The sequence below is a fragment of the Pan paniscus genome, chromosome 4 (genome assembly GCF_029289425.2).
Source record: "Pan paniscus chromosome 4, NHGRI_mPanPan1-v2.0_pri, whole genome shotgun sequence".
In the NCBI taxonomy this organism is placed as follows: Eukaryota; Metazoa; Chordata; class Mammalia; order Primates; family Hominidae; genus Pan; species Pan paniscus.
Window position 1 is genome coordinate 53,442,227 of NC_073253.2, and position 15,338 is coordinate 53,457,564.

The following is a 15,338-nucleotide window of genomic DNA, read 5'->3' on the forward strand; positions in this document are numbered from 1 at the left end:
AGTTAGGATGTGTATTAGAGATGAAAAAGGGGACTGTCCAGTGAGGGAGGACCAGCATTTGGGCTGGTTGAGTGGCTTGGTTCTACAAGGTGTTATCATAGGACTTTCCTTAGTGACTGATATGGTTTGGCTCTGGGTTCCCACCCAAATCTCACATCAAATTGTAATCCCTATGTGTCAGAGGAGGAGCCTGGTGGGAGGTGATTGGATCTTGGGGGTGGATTTCCCCCTTGTTGTTCTTGTGATAATGAGTGAGTTCTCACGAGATCTGAGTATTTAAAAATGTGTGGCACATTCCCTTTCTCTCCTGCTCTTTCATGCCAAGACGTGCTTGCTTCCCCTTCACCTTCCATCACAATCATAAGTTTTCTGAGACCCCCAAGTCATGCTTCCTGTTAAGCCTGGGGAGCTGTGAGTTAATCGGACCTCTTTTCTTCATAAATTACCCAGTCTCAGGTAGTTCTTTATAGCAGTGTGAAAATGGACTAATAGAGAAAATGTGACACCCCAGAATTAAGGCAGAAGAAATGGATTGGGCCAGTGTAAGTATGACTTTTAGTGAAAGGTTAAGAATACTAGGAAATCTCAGAGTTCAGAGAGAATTCAGTTGGAGATGGTTGACCATAGGCTGTGAAGGCAAGAGGAGGCTGAACAAGCTTCCTGTGAAATATCCGTAATGACAGAGAAGAAGGAAAGCACATTTCTGGGGCTCGAAGTAGTCTCTTAGAAGTTGGAAAATTCTGAAGTCTTAAGTTTTAACTTTAAAATATTTAAAATTCCAGAGCTGGGCCTGGTGGCTCATGCCTGTAACCCCAGCGCTTTGGGAGGCTAAGGCAGGCAGATCACAAGGTAAAGAGTTCAAAACCAGCCTGGCGAACATGGTGAAACCCCATCTCTACTAAGAATACAAAAATTAGCTGGGTGTGGTGGTGTGTGCCTGTAATCACAGCTACTCGGGAGGCTGAGGCAGGAGAATCGCTTGAACCCAGGAGGTGGAGGTTGCAGTGAGCAGAGATCGCGCCACTGCACTCCAGCCTGGGCAACAAAGCAAAAATACATCTCAAATAAAATAAAATAAAATAAAATAAAATAAAATAAAATAAAATAAAATATTTAAAATTCCAGTGCGGATCTGTTAAAATAAAGTAGTAGATGCTAGTAGGTGATTGATTTCTCAGTAAATAGACACCTAAAATATATATGCCATATTTTTCCATGACAAGGGCCTATACTGGGTGGGGGTGGGCTGGGAATTTATATCCCAGTTTAAGAAGACTGGAAGAACAAAGAAAAGTAAGGGCAAAATCAACTACTGAGAACAATGAAGGGGCAGGATAAATTCAACAGGAGGGAAAGAGTAGGAAATGTTGAAAAATTTGAGACTGGCAGATCTTGAAAATGAGACAATCCTAGTTGTTAATGGGCTCCAAAGTGTAATCAAGAAATCTTCCAAGTGATGGAGATAAAGAGATGGAGGCTGTCTTGGGTGATTTCAATCTCATTGAATTGCTCCTGACTTAGATTCAATACAAAATTTCTCTCTTGTGGTGCACAGAAAAAATATTAATGTTTAAAAAGATGCATTTGTAAAATGTTAAGCCAGACATTTATTTTTAAACATTGTCTTGAAGTCAGAGAGAGATTAATAGAGCCATTCTAAATTTTCTTAGGGAACCTATTTGGTATCTGCCTCCTGTTGTACAATCTCTAAGAAAAGTGAGAGCAAGAAGAACTATAAAATTGAAATGCCAATTGTGATATCAAGTAATTTTTAAATGAATGCATCTTTCAATTCATTGATAGGATAAATCCTTATTTACTTTATCCGTGAGGGTCTCTGTCTTGAACAACAAGCAGCCAATTTGTGGAATTAGTGGCTGTTTCAGGAGGGTAAGTAACCTCTCATTTATGACCATCTCGTTCCTATGTTTTAAAATAAGATTGTGGACAGATACTTCCATTCAACCTAGTAGATGCATTTTGGCAATGGCAGATCACCCAAACAATGGATAACGATAGCAAAAGAAATGATATAGTCAGAAGTCTAATGTTAGCCATTTGTTCCTAGATTTTCGAAATACAGTCAGTCCCCAACTCATGATGGTTCGACTTAGAATTTTTCAACTATTTTTATGATGGTGTGAAATTACATGCATTCAGTAGAAACTGTTCCCTTCCTGTTGAATTACTCTGTCCCTTCATTGTTCGGTGCAGTTGATTTTGCTCTTCCTTTTCTTTTTTTTTTTCACTTTCACTGCAGCATTTAAAATTACAAGAGATATTCAATACTTTATTATAAAGTAGGTTTTGTGTTAGATGATTTTGCCCAACTGTAGGCTAATGTGAGTTTGGAGCATGTTTAGGTAGGCTAGGCTAAGCTATGATTCTTGGTAGGATAGGTATATTAAATGCATTTTTGAATTAATGATATTTCAACTTACAATGGGTTTATTAGGACATAATCCCATTGTAAGTTGAGGAGCACCTGTAATTATAATATCAGATATTGATAGCTTCCATTGGTAAGTAACTTCAGTATTTCCCACCCTTTTTTTAAAAGCTTGACGAGCATACAAATAATAAATAATTAATGTTTCTAGTAGAAAAGAGGTAAGTAACAGGAACAGAAATCTTGGACCATCTTAAACGAACCAATGGGAATGTCACCATGCACATCCTTCCAAACTTTGTTTCAAGCTATTTCATGTCAAATTTTTGCTTATACAAGTGGAATAATATGTATGTTATGTCTTATGTTTTAAGGAAGTCTTGACTTATGGAGGGTGAGCGTTTAGTCTCACTTTTAAACTAACTTAGGAAAATGATCTAAAGCATAGTGAAAAGAACAATAAAGCAAGAGGAATGAGGTGTTAGTTTAATGAAATAGTTTAGTGAAATAATGCCAAGGACTAATATATTGAAGAGATATTTCTTCAGCTTGGCATATTTCAGGAAGCAAGCGGGTGCATTTAATAAATTAAATTTTTATTTAATTATTTATTTTTATTTATTTATTTTTTTAAAGATGAAGTTATGCTGTCACTTAGGCTGGAGTGCAGTGGTGCGATTATAACTCACTGCAACCTTGAACTCCTGAGTTCAAGCAATCCTCCCGCCTCAGCCTCCCAAACAGCTGGGACTACAGGCATGTGCCACCATGCCTAGCTAATCAAAAAACAAAAAAAAAGTTTATAGAGATGGGATCTCACTTTATTGTCTAGGCTGGTATTGAAATCCTGGCTTCCCACCATCCTCCCACCTTGACCTCTGAAAGTACTGGGATTACAGGTGTGAGCTGCCATGCCTGGCCTGGCCTTGCTTTTTTATTTTTTAGCTTTTATAGCTCCATATCCTCTAATATCACCACAGTATGATGAGTGGAAATTTGGGTACCATGTTTAGCACTGATTTTCTCCCTTGGCGAGGAGGCACCACTATCACGCTATGTTGAGTTTTTGGCAGCCAAGATCAGAGGGACGGTCTTGTAATGGCCCCATCCCTGAGATCTGTGGGAATAACACAGGAGACAGGCACTGACTGCTTCCAGGGGAAGTAGCAATCAGTGCACTGAATGCCTTACCAAGCTGAATATTACTGAACTTCAAAACAGTGCCAGAAGAGTAGAGTTTTTTTAACTTCCTCTGCTCTGTCAACAGCTGACTTAGCTGATTTTTGCCTGTGATGATAATATCCAGAGTGATGACTGGATTCTCATAATCTGCTTCTCTACTGTTAAGGAGGGATTTTTACCTGATAGCACTTCTCTAATTTTACTTATTTTATTAATTCTTCTATGCCAATTACTTATAAATTTTGGCTTATTTCTGATCACACTATACCATTTGTAAAACATGAAATTCAAGTTGATTGATTGATATAACTTTCTCCCATCCATATTCTGGATGAATCAAAGATGAGGCTGGCAGTGTTTCTTTCCCTTTGAAAACATTTGGTTCATTTTCACAAACAGAAAAATTACATGGCTTCCTGGAGACATTGATTTGTTCTTCTGGAAGGGTTGGGCCTCTATTCATTGAGAATCACTAATTTAACAAAAAGCCCACAGATCATTGTATGAGTGTGTGTGGGATGGGGAGGAGGAGAGAGAGAAAGAAGGAAATAAATGGGTTAAAATTTCATTTGAAGGAATCATTTCATTGTTGGATTAGAAACTAAAGACTGTCCATAAAAAAGAGGAACCATTCTAAAATTTTCATAACTTGTTGCATGTGTGTATTTTATTTCTTAATAAAGCTCAAGTAGTTTCTCATGAAAGTCAATGAATAGAGAGCCATTTCAGGACATGTTTGAATTGGCAGTTGGTTGGAGTTTGGCCGTGGCAGGAAAGGACAGCTGTTTGTTGTGGGGCCTTGTCTCCATGGTGTTGGGCAGCACATCTTCAGCTCTTTCTGGGAAGACCCCAAAGCAGGAATAGACCAAGAAAAACAGCATGAGGGCATGACTGCATGCTGGTCAGATGGAATTCAGCCTGTACTGCTCTGGCAGAGCTTCTCCAGGGGTTAGAATGTTTTGCTTTTATAGTCATCTGGATTGTTTGTTTACTAAGGGTAGAAAGGTCCCAGCCTCACCCAAGAGCTGCTTGGGAATCTGTATGTTAGAGAAGCTCCCAGGATAATTGTGATGTGTGGTCATGTTTAAGATCTGCTAGTGTAAATAATGGTGAACAGTAGCACTGGCTGGAAGCACTGTAGAAATTGTGTGTGTGTGTGTGTGTGTGTGTGTCTGTGTGTCTGTGTGTATTGTGCAAGAGCTATGAGATAAGATCAGGCTACTGGAATTTGCCAAGAAGCAGCACGGGAGACACATTAACTAGACGCCAAGGATGCGGCCATAGACTTTCCTAGAAACTCCCTCATCTAGGGTGTGCACGTCTGGATTGCACTGACTAGTCCTGATTAAATCCTGTATGCATAGGCTCAGTGCAGGCTGGGCTCCAGAAAAGGCCATCCACAATGTTTTCTTTTAAAATTCCATATACTATTTATCTTTGATTTTCTACCTCCTGCAGGAATCCCTAGATCCAACTTTCTTTGGTGAGTTTGCGGGGGTTTCTGATGGTTCTCTTGTTTCACGGGTTTCCTTCTTATTTTCTACTCCTTTTATTTGGAATGCCAACCTACAAACTTAAAAGACTGAGCAAACTTTGTAGGAAAACTACAGAAGTTGGAACCACATATGATGCTTTCTATTATATGCCCAAAGTCTGTTGTATATGATGAAAATGAGGTTTTATTTACTTCTTGGTACACCAAACACAAACACTCTCTAATGAGGAAAAGAACCCAATGAGGGGGAAAATGCTGGATGCCAATGGATGGCAATGATTTATGGAACTCTGGGCTCAGTGGTAGTGAATGATCATCTTAAGGGAAGACACTATTCTACAGTTTGGTGTAGCTGGGATGACTTTATATCCTAGTTTGCAAGACAGTCCTGGCCTCACCTGTTGAGCTGGTGTCCCATCTAGTTAAGATACCTTTCATGCTCCCCAGTGTCCTGGTTGAGATACTCCGTTTATGTGGTCACCGTGAGGATAGGAAACAGAGAGAGGAGATTTTTCTTTGGATCACTGAATAGTACTCATTTCATTATATGATTTATCCCATTCCAGGCTCACCCCTAACATTTGAGGGCCCAGGACAAGACCCCCCTATTCCACAACCTATTCCTTCTCTTCTTGCCCTGGCTCCACTGTGCAACTGGAGGATCCTTGTAAGAATGTGTGTGGATGAGCCAGCCTGCTCATTCAACTTTATTCACACCCACATCCACTAGCTGCCCATGAACACCCCTCAGGCCTAGGGGTGTGCACACTTGTGAGTTGATCTGCTTTGGGAGGGTGAAGACACACCCGGGCCCTGGAAGCTGGTTTCGGACCACTTGGGGCAGGAAATTCAAGGGTCATGAGTACTTGGGGAAGAGTCTAGAAGGGAAGTTGTCCCTGCAGGTGGGTATGTATCACAGCCCTGCAGACTGCTGGTTCCATGGAGAGGCATGGCTGGAGAAGGGCAGGAGAGGGCATTCTGAAGCATCAGCCCCCTGATTAGGGATACCTGGCCCTAGAGTGGTCCTGTCCTTTTCACTCCTGCTTTTCAGAGATCCTGCTTCTAACACATCCTTGAGCATCTCAGTAAAGCAAGCTTCCTATGCCATTCTGAAGTGTTTGGGTTAAGAACGTTTCTCATGTGAATAATGCTTGGTCACCAGACTGAGGTCCAGCGTATTCTTCATCTGGTCTGATAGAAATCCCTTGTCTTTAAATGTCATATATTTAAGGTAACAACTCTATTTTGTAGGTTGAAACAAAAACTTAAACTGTATCAGTTAATGTTTTTAAAGTCAACCAAAGGGAAGGCACCTCTTCCCAGTGTGTTTCATCAATTGAAATCTGGTGAATGTTTTTTTGTTTGCTGGTATGTTCCACCATGTGTGTGAGCATGAAGGTAGGAAAACTGTTTGCTCAGCCATTCCCTCTGTGGTTTGGTTTGTTGGAGAATCAGTCAAATGGAAAGGCTTTCCTCTGATGTGATTACAGAATCAAATATTTTATAATTCCCAGATACTTCTGAATCTTGAATAATTATTAAAGTCAGTGAACACTTTTTCTTTTCCTTGACTCCCTTTGGATTGAACTAGCCCGCAGGGCAACACAATATTATTTCCCTGGGCTAGGTGCACTTTCCTCTTCATGGATTATTGGGTGCCTGTAGATAGAGTCCCTGTGCACAGCAGGCAGATTGTGCACCGCATAGTCCTGGAGGTAAATTTCACCAAGAGTATAAGTGGGATTGTGCAAAATGGTAGCCCTGCCTATGCATGTTTGGGGCAGGGATTCCCCCCAACTGTGTATTCCCTGGGAGGCCTGATTTTCCTCCTCTTTCTGTCACCCATCATAAGCATATGGAGAAGATGGATGTTTGAAGGGAAAATAATGTTATTTTCTGCATTTTCTCCCATTTTTTGAGAGCACTCATTCTCCTTCTAATATTAATTTAGATCAGGGAAAATAAAAGCCATTTGTTAAAGAACTAACTATTATATAATAAATTATCAAACAATTACGCCAAAGGTATGTTTACAAACTCCTGTTCTATCCTGGTGGGTTGATTAGCTTCCTTGGGGGGTCCAAACAGCTATGGCTTTTCCACTTTTATAAATGGTTCTGCATTTATAAAATTAAGAATGGACATTTATGCTATTAATTAAGAATGGAATTAGTAGTGTAAAGGGATCCTTCAAATACCCATGTGTTATTGCTCACTTTTAACCAATAAATCTTATACCAGAGTGTTCTGCCTGCTTCCGGAGACTTGTGGTCTGGTTCTTGGACTTCCCTAGCAGCATGGCCCCCAAATGCCAGTCTCCACTCCCACCTCAAAAGAAGAAACCAAGAATGCCTCCTGCTCTGGGACCGGAGGAGACATTGGCCTCTGCAGGCTTGCTGAAGAAGGGAGAAAAAGAACAGCAAGAAGCAATTGAACGCATTGATGAAGTACAAAATGAAATAGACAGACTTAATGAAGAAGCCAGTGAGGAGATTTTGAAAGTAGACCAGAAATATGACAAACTCTGCCAACCATTTTTTCAGAAGATGTCAGAATTGATCGCCAAAATCCCAAATTTTGGGGTAACAACATTTGTCAAGCATCCACAAGTGTCTGCCCTGCTGGAGGAGGATGAAGAGGCACTGCATTATTTGAGCAGAGTTGAAATGACAGAATTTGAAGATATTAAATCAGGTTACAGAATAGGTTTTTATTTTGATGAAAATCTTTACTTTGAAAATAAACTTCTCTCCAAAGAATTTCATCTGAATGAGAGTGGTGATCCATCTTCAAAGTCCACTGAAATGAAATGGAAATCTGGAAAGGATTTGATGAAATGTTTCAAGTCAAATGCAGAATAAAGCCAGCAGGAAGAGGCAGCATGAGGAACCAGAGAGCTTCTTTACCTGGTTTACTGACCATTCTGATGCAGGTGCTGATGAGTTATGAGAGGTCACCAAAGATGATATTTGGTCAAACTCATTACAGTACTACTTGGTTCCCGATGTGGATGATGAAGAAGCAGAATGAGAAGAAGATGATGATGATGATGAAGAGGAGGAAGGATAAAAAGATACTAATGAAGAAGACAATGAAGATGAAGGTGAAGAAGATGAAGATGATGATGAAGGGGAGGAAGGAGAGAAGGATGAAGGAAAAGATTACTAGAACACTGATAGGTTCCAACTTTCCTGTTTAAAAATTTTTCTCCAGTCCCTGGGAGCAAGTTCCAGTCTTTTCTTTTTCCTCTTGTGCTCTGTTGCCCTGTTGTTGAGGTCTCTTTGCTCTACACCATGGTTCTCAACTTATTGCAGAATACAATGGGAAAAGTGTCTCTACGCCTTTCTGTTTGAAATTCATTTTTATCCCTTTCTGTCTGAACAAAAACTGTATGGAATCAACACCACCGAGCTCTGTGGGAAAAAAGAAAAACCTGCTCCTTTCGTTCTGCTGGAAGCTGGAGGGTGCTAGGCCCCTGTGTAGTAGTGCATAGAATTCTAGCTTTTTCCCTCCTTTCTCTGTATCTTGGGCTTAGAGAGTACACGGTGTCTCTATGTGAATATGGACAGTTAGCATTTACCAACATGTATCTGTCTATTTTCTCTTGTTTTAAAAAAGAAAAAAACTAAAAAACAAAATGGGATTATAGAAGGTCAGCAAAGGGTGGATCTGAGATGTTTGGGTAGGTTAAGTGGGCATTTTGACAACATGGCTTCTCCTTTGGCATGTTTATTGTGATATTTGACAGACATCTTTGCAGTTTAAGATGACACTTTTAAAATAAATTATCTCCTAATGATGACTTGAGCCCTGCCACTCAATGGGAGAATCAGAAGAACCTGTAGGATCTTATTTGGAATTGACTTTCTCTATTGTAATTTTGTTCCTGCTTATTTTTTTCTTTTTGTTTCACTGTAAAGGAAAGATGATGCTCAGTTTTAAACGTGAGAAGTACAAGTTGCTTTGTTACAATAAAACTAAATGTGTACACATACACACACACACACACACACACACACACACACACACACACAAACTTATACCAAAATCACACCACTTTAGTTAGTTGTCCACTGGAAAGGTGCTCTTTGTTTTCAAGCTTCAAAGAAGCTCGTCTTCTTTTATTTGACTGTAGCTAGGGACTCCACTGAGCAGGAATGACTATTCTAATATTTGCTTGTTACATTTTTGGTTTTCAGAGGTGGCATATTGAGGAGGTGCACTTATGGATTGCAGCATAAGTTCCATGAGTCCTGGTGTGTGGTGCGTGTGCTCACTCATTATCTTGATGTGCTGCTCACTACCACGTCTCTCCTTACACTATTGGAAACTTTCATTCTTAATAATTTAATTTATCCCTAGTGACTCCAGCCTCCCATGACAGACTGAAAAACCAGACTTGATGAAGTCCAGATATATTTTAATTCTCTTCTATCAAGCCCAAGGGAGAATTTCTTAGCAACTATGCTGACTTATGTCTTGAAAAAACTTTAACTTTGGGAATTTTGATGTATAATGAAGCCAGGAGAGGGACACGTGTCATTCCAAATTCTGCAAATAGAATTTAAGCAAGCAACATGACACACATTCTTTGTTCCTTTTGCTTTTTTTTTTTTTTTTGCAATGAAGTCTCACCCTGTTGCCCAAGCTAGAGTGCAGTGGTGTCACCTCGGCTCACTGCCGCCTCTGCCTCCTGGGTTCAAGTGATTCTCCTGCCTCAGCTTCCTGAGTAGCTGGGACTACAAGCATGTGACACCATGCCCAGCTAATTTTTTTGTACTTTTAGTAGAGATGGGGTTTCACTGTGTTGGCCAGGCTGGTCTCAAAATCCTGGCCTCAAGTGATCCACCCACCTTGGCCTCCCAAAGTGCTGGGATTACAGGTATAAGCCACTGCGCCTGGCCATGACACATATTCTTAACTATTCTCCAAAAGGGAGAACACTAGAAAGTGGTAATTTGAAAATAGAAACTGTCCAGTAGCAACTGGGTGGCTCATAGCTCCAGTGGTTCTAATAAGCACTCAGTGGAGAGTCTGATACATATTAGGTGCTCAAGAAAATATTTGTTAACTGAATAAACAAATCAATCGGATCTTGTTCAGAGAAATTCCAAAGCAGAGAATATCTGCCACAAGTGCTCACATCAACCATGCCTATTAAGCAGCACCATGTTGTTTGCTCTCGCAGAAAGGGATTTGATTTGGCATTTGCTGAAACAGGCCCCCATCTTACAGACGGCATTGAGACTCAGAAGAGTTAAATACTTTCCTCACAGCTACTAAGCACTAGAACTAGAATAAGAATGTGTGCTTTCTGACTCTGAGTCTAGGATTCTAGGACTTCAAGGGTTTCCTATCTTTTTGAAGTCATGGGGCAGAACAATATAAAGGAGCAGCTGGAAAAACTGAAATGAAATTACTATTCACTCTTACATAGGAAGAATAAAGATAATTCTTGAGGGCCCTGATATATTATAGTAATAAAAACAAGACTGAGGTAGCAGAAGCACATGGACATGCAGGGAACACTTCCAAACATCCTTCAAAAAGCCTAACTTCTAAGGACAGGAAACATGAGGAAGCAGAGAAGGAAGGAAATGTGTCTAAATTCTTCCAAGCTGTTTCTTTTACTATTCAGGCCAAGCCTTCTATCTCTTAATCAAAATTTCAGGGAAAGCTTATGGCAGATGAGACTTTTGGGAGTACATTAGAAAATAGGAGGGAAAAAGGCCTTATTACTCACTGATTTGTATCCTTGTGTTATTTTATAATATTATTAAAGCTCTTTCCATGTTATATAGATTCTGTCTCTCAGCTGTACTGCAAATCTATTAGGACAAGTCTCGTCTCTTTTATATATTCCTTCTACTGTGTCTATATGTGGTGGTCTCTCAGTCGAGCAGGCTGTACAGTTTATTCGAAGTGTTCCAAGGAGCTTGTGTGCCTTCACTGCTCTGACCTCATTTTTGCAATGTTAATTAAGTTGGGTAGATGACCTATTCGACTGATAACACTCACTAGCTCACTAGTATATGATAAGTAGTTTATTCTCTTAGTTAGTTGACCGTGACCAGATTAAAGCCCAAAAAGACAAGAAAAAAAAATCAGGTGGTAGAGGGTGGGGAACAGAGGTATAGGACACTGTTTTGGGAAAGTGGATCTTCTTGTGTTCCTACAGAGGATAACTCGGGCATGTCAGGATGAGGTATTACAAGAAGAGAGAACAAGAGAGGAGGATCACCATTAAATTTGGCTTCTGGCCTTGGGTCAGCCTTGCATGATGTTTTGTAGACTGAGAGTAAGGAAGGAGAAGTTGAGACAAAAACTTTACTCTCTGTTTGGTCACTGAGAGTAAAGGTTCTCTTTGTGCTAGCTTATTCTTAAGCAGTATGCATGAGGCATTTAGGGGTTTATTGCTGAAGAAAATTCATCCTCTTGTGCTAATTTGGCAGGGATTCCAGGGGATTAAAACCAAAATCATTTGACCACCTGAGTTACAGTAATTTTAGAGCTTAGGTTGTTTATTTTCACTGTATAGCACAACCAAATACTATTCAGTCTGGCTGCATGGAATGAGATATGGCTAATTAGATTTCCTGGCTAACCCAGGTTAAGGCAGAAATGCCATGTTAACAGTAGCACCCTTAAACCTGGGGAAAGAGGCTCTTGCCTCGTGTCACTTGCTTTAGAGGGCCCTACTGGTCTTCCTCCACTGTGCCATGCCTTATGGGGAGACGATTCTGCAGAGCCATGTGGATATTGTCAATCCAAAGCACCCCATTCCCTCTTCTAAACCACTTGGTACCCCACAATTCCTACCTAAGTGATCCCAAGATGACTTCCAGGGCCTACGTGGGTCTCTCTTGAGGTCTCATCTCCCAAAGGTGAACTGTACCACTTATGTTGAGCACTCCTAGGACCAAAGAGTGTGGGGCTGTGTATGAATCTTAGATGTGTGGGCTGAGGTGTCCTTGGGAGTGTGTGCAAGGCCCCTCACTGCAGAAAAGAACTGAAGGTGGGGAAGAGAAGAGAAGGGAGTGGGCTACTGGCTGGAGAACCCTGGCTCCAAAAATTTTAGGCATGGGATGACATTTCTAACTCTCCAGTGGGAAACCATTTAAAACAGTCAACACATTGACTACGAAGTGCAGGCACTACTTTGAGTAACTAGGCTTGATCGCAGAGGTCCTTGCATGGCCTCCTGGTCTGCATGTGTAACAACAGTGGTTATTGTTCTCTGGACTCTAATGCTGTAGGTACTAGATGTGACTGTTCTCCAGACATTCCTAGGGAGTTGCTAATGGTGGTGGTGGTAATTGCTATTATTATTTCATGAACATTGAAATCTTTTATTTTTTTGTAAAGTTGTCTCCTTGAATACTGGACTGTAAAGGTGTGTGGATGTGTTCTAGCAAATTGAGAATTGTAGTTAATTGAGTTCTGGTTATTTAACTTTTTACTGTAGTTTGTACTTGTTGCTTGTTCAGAGTCTAGGCAATTTTACATGGGCTTATTTTATCCTTTCTCCCTATCTCCATTGGTCTTCAAGATCAGGAAGATGATTTATGTCATTTTAAAATAGAGCCTTCCTCTGTCTCTCATTTTCCTTCTCTCTCTCTAAGGTATATTATTGCCTACTATATCCTGTGCCCTGTGCTGGAATTTCTCTTGTGCTAATTTTTATTGATAACATATGATGGCTTAAAATGTCATCTAGTGTTTAGTAAATTCATAATAGAAAATAACTTTGTTCCCTCACAAATTTTTACAGACATTTAAAATTAGCACTTCAATATCCAAGTATTTTGCTTTTTCTTTTCTGGAGAGAAACTAACACCTGTAGGTATTTGTTGACATGCAAAAAATGCATGCAAGAATTTTAAAATTTTGTACCCTATAATTGGTTGTATACTATTAATTAGACCTCTTCTTTAGCTCTCTTACTGTATACACTCTTCTGTTTTCCCAAATTCTCTCCTCTTTCTCTAAATTCCTCACCCTGTTCCCCACCCTTTCCCTACCTTGTCTCTGGGTTTTTGTCTCTCTTGCCTCATTTTTCCTTCTTTCTCTCTCACTTTCTTCCCCCACCCCTTCTCTCTTGTTTACACTCCCTGCTCATGTATGTGCCGCTTCGTCTTTGTGTTTCTATCTATCAGGGGAAAGACCAACCATCTTTATTTTTAAATTTTATTTTACTTTAAGTTCTGGGATACATGTGCAGAATGTGCAGGTTTGTTACATAGGTAAATGTGTGCCATGGTGGTTTGGTGCACCTATCAACCCATTACCTAGGTATTAAGCCCCACATGTGTTAGCTATTTATCCTGATGCTCTCCTTCCCCTCACTGCCTCCCAACATGCCCTGGTGTGTATTGTTCCCTTCCCTGTGTCATGTGTTCTCATTGTTTAGCTCCCACTTACGAGTGAAAACATGTGGTGTTTGGTTATCTGTTCCTGTGTTAGTTTGCTGAGGATGATGGCTTCTGGCTTCATCCATGTCCCTGCAAAGGACATTATCTCATTCCTTTTTATGGCTGCATAGTATTCCATGGTATATATGTACCACATTTTCTTTATTCAGTCTATCATTGATCGGCATTTGGGTTGATTCCATGTCTTTGCTATTGTGAATAGTGCTGCAATAAACATACGCATGCGTGTATCTTTATAATAGAATGATTTATAATCCTTTGGGTATATACCCAGTAATGGGATTGCTGGGTCAAATGGTATTTCAGGTTCTAGATCCTTGAGGAATCACCACACTGTCTTCCACAATGGAACCAACCATCTTTTAAAGTAACAAATGACATCTAAGTGTGAAGTCCCAAGTCAAAGAGCTAGAGAGTCATACAGTTTCAGAGTTGTCGCAGTTTTGATGATTGATTCTCTGGCAGGGTCGTCCTCATTTTGTACCTGAAAATATAGGTCTAGTGAATTATATCACTTGTCCAAGCCCACACAATGACCAGGCTTCCTAGCCCTGATTTATCAGTCCAGTCCTTTTCTTAAAAATAGTTTCTGAATATATGCAGGTAAAAATAATAAATAAGCCATCATAAGTTACAGACATGTATGTCTGCTTCTATGGTGCCAAGGAAAGAAAACAAGGGGAAGGCATGAACATAAAATAACACAGGTGCACTTATACATTGTTTCTTCAAAAGATCATGAAAGGATAGCTTAGAAATTGCCAGTAAGAACTATGACAAACAAGCTCAGACAAGTTACTGCAGAGAGGAGTGTACTTAAAGTTAGAAAGCAGGAGAAGTACACTTGTCAACAGGCAGAAAAGGAGGAGCTATGGACCTTACAATTGGAAAATGTGATTAAAAAAAATAACGAAGTTGATCCTTCTTGATTTTTCTTGTTTTGAAATTTATGGCAACCAGTACAACAAACCTATTTTAATGTATAAATTAAAATTAGTATACTGTGATTTACTTGGGCTAATATAAATGTAAAACCCTTTAAGCTAGACCAGCTGTAATTATATTCCCAAAGATTTGATTTTTATCATTATTTACAGCTAATAAGACATTTATGATCTCTTTTTGGTTGTCTCTGTTGAAGCATTGTTGGCAATGCTTTCCTGACTTGAAGTTCTCATGTGTGTTGAAATCGAATTAGGAAAATGAGTAAGTAAATAACTTATCCTAAGAGTATAATCTCTCCTTTGTGACATAAATTAGAAATCCATTCACATCTGTGGAATAATTCCCAGTTTTGCAACTAAATAATCTGATATGCACAAGCAAACATGCCAATCTTTTCTCAGTCTAGGAGAATTTGGTCACTTTCTACTTGAACAAAACAAGCTATATGTGCTTTTAAATAGATGTATCATTTTCTCAAAATTGGATTATAAAGAGCTGATCTGAGCTGCAATCAGATGGATAATTAAACAGCAAAGGTAAGAGGCTTCTGACTGCCCATGTTTACAGTGTTAATTGAAAAAATAAAAATATGATTTTTAATCCTAAAGGTAATTTGACCAATGCACATGTACAATGATGTAAGGTTCTCTCACTTTCCATTTTAATCTCAGGATTGTGGAGGCATTTGAACCTAGCTTTCTCACAGAGAATGGAAGAAGTTTGACTGGAGAAATCTGACCACATTTTACGTTTTTCTGGGGTGTGTTAGGTTGAATGAAAACATGAAGATGCTACTTTTAAACAATTTTTTAATTTTGTTTTTTCTTCCTTCAGCTATGATGCTTTATTTTCTCAGATCTGTTTAATCATCTGGAATACTTTTTCGAGTGATTTT

General features: G+C 39.6%; 1 protein-coding gene and 1 pseudogene across 1 annotated transcript in view; both read left to right on the forward strand.

The window, feature by feature from the left end:
* Nucleotides 1-15,338, forward strand: part of PDE4D (phosphodiesterase 4D) — a 1,528,950-nt gene that overhangs the window by 21,538 nt on the left and 1,492,074 nt on the right. The window lies entirely within an intron of this gene.
* Nucleotides 7,364-8,971, forward strand: LOC103783123 (protein SET-like; annotated as a pseudogene).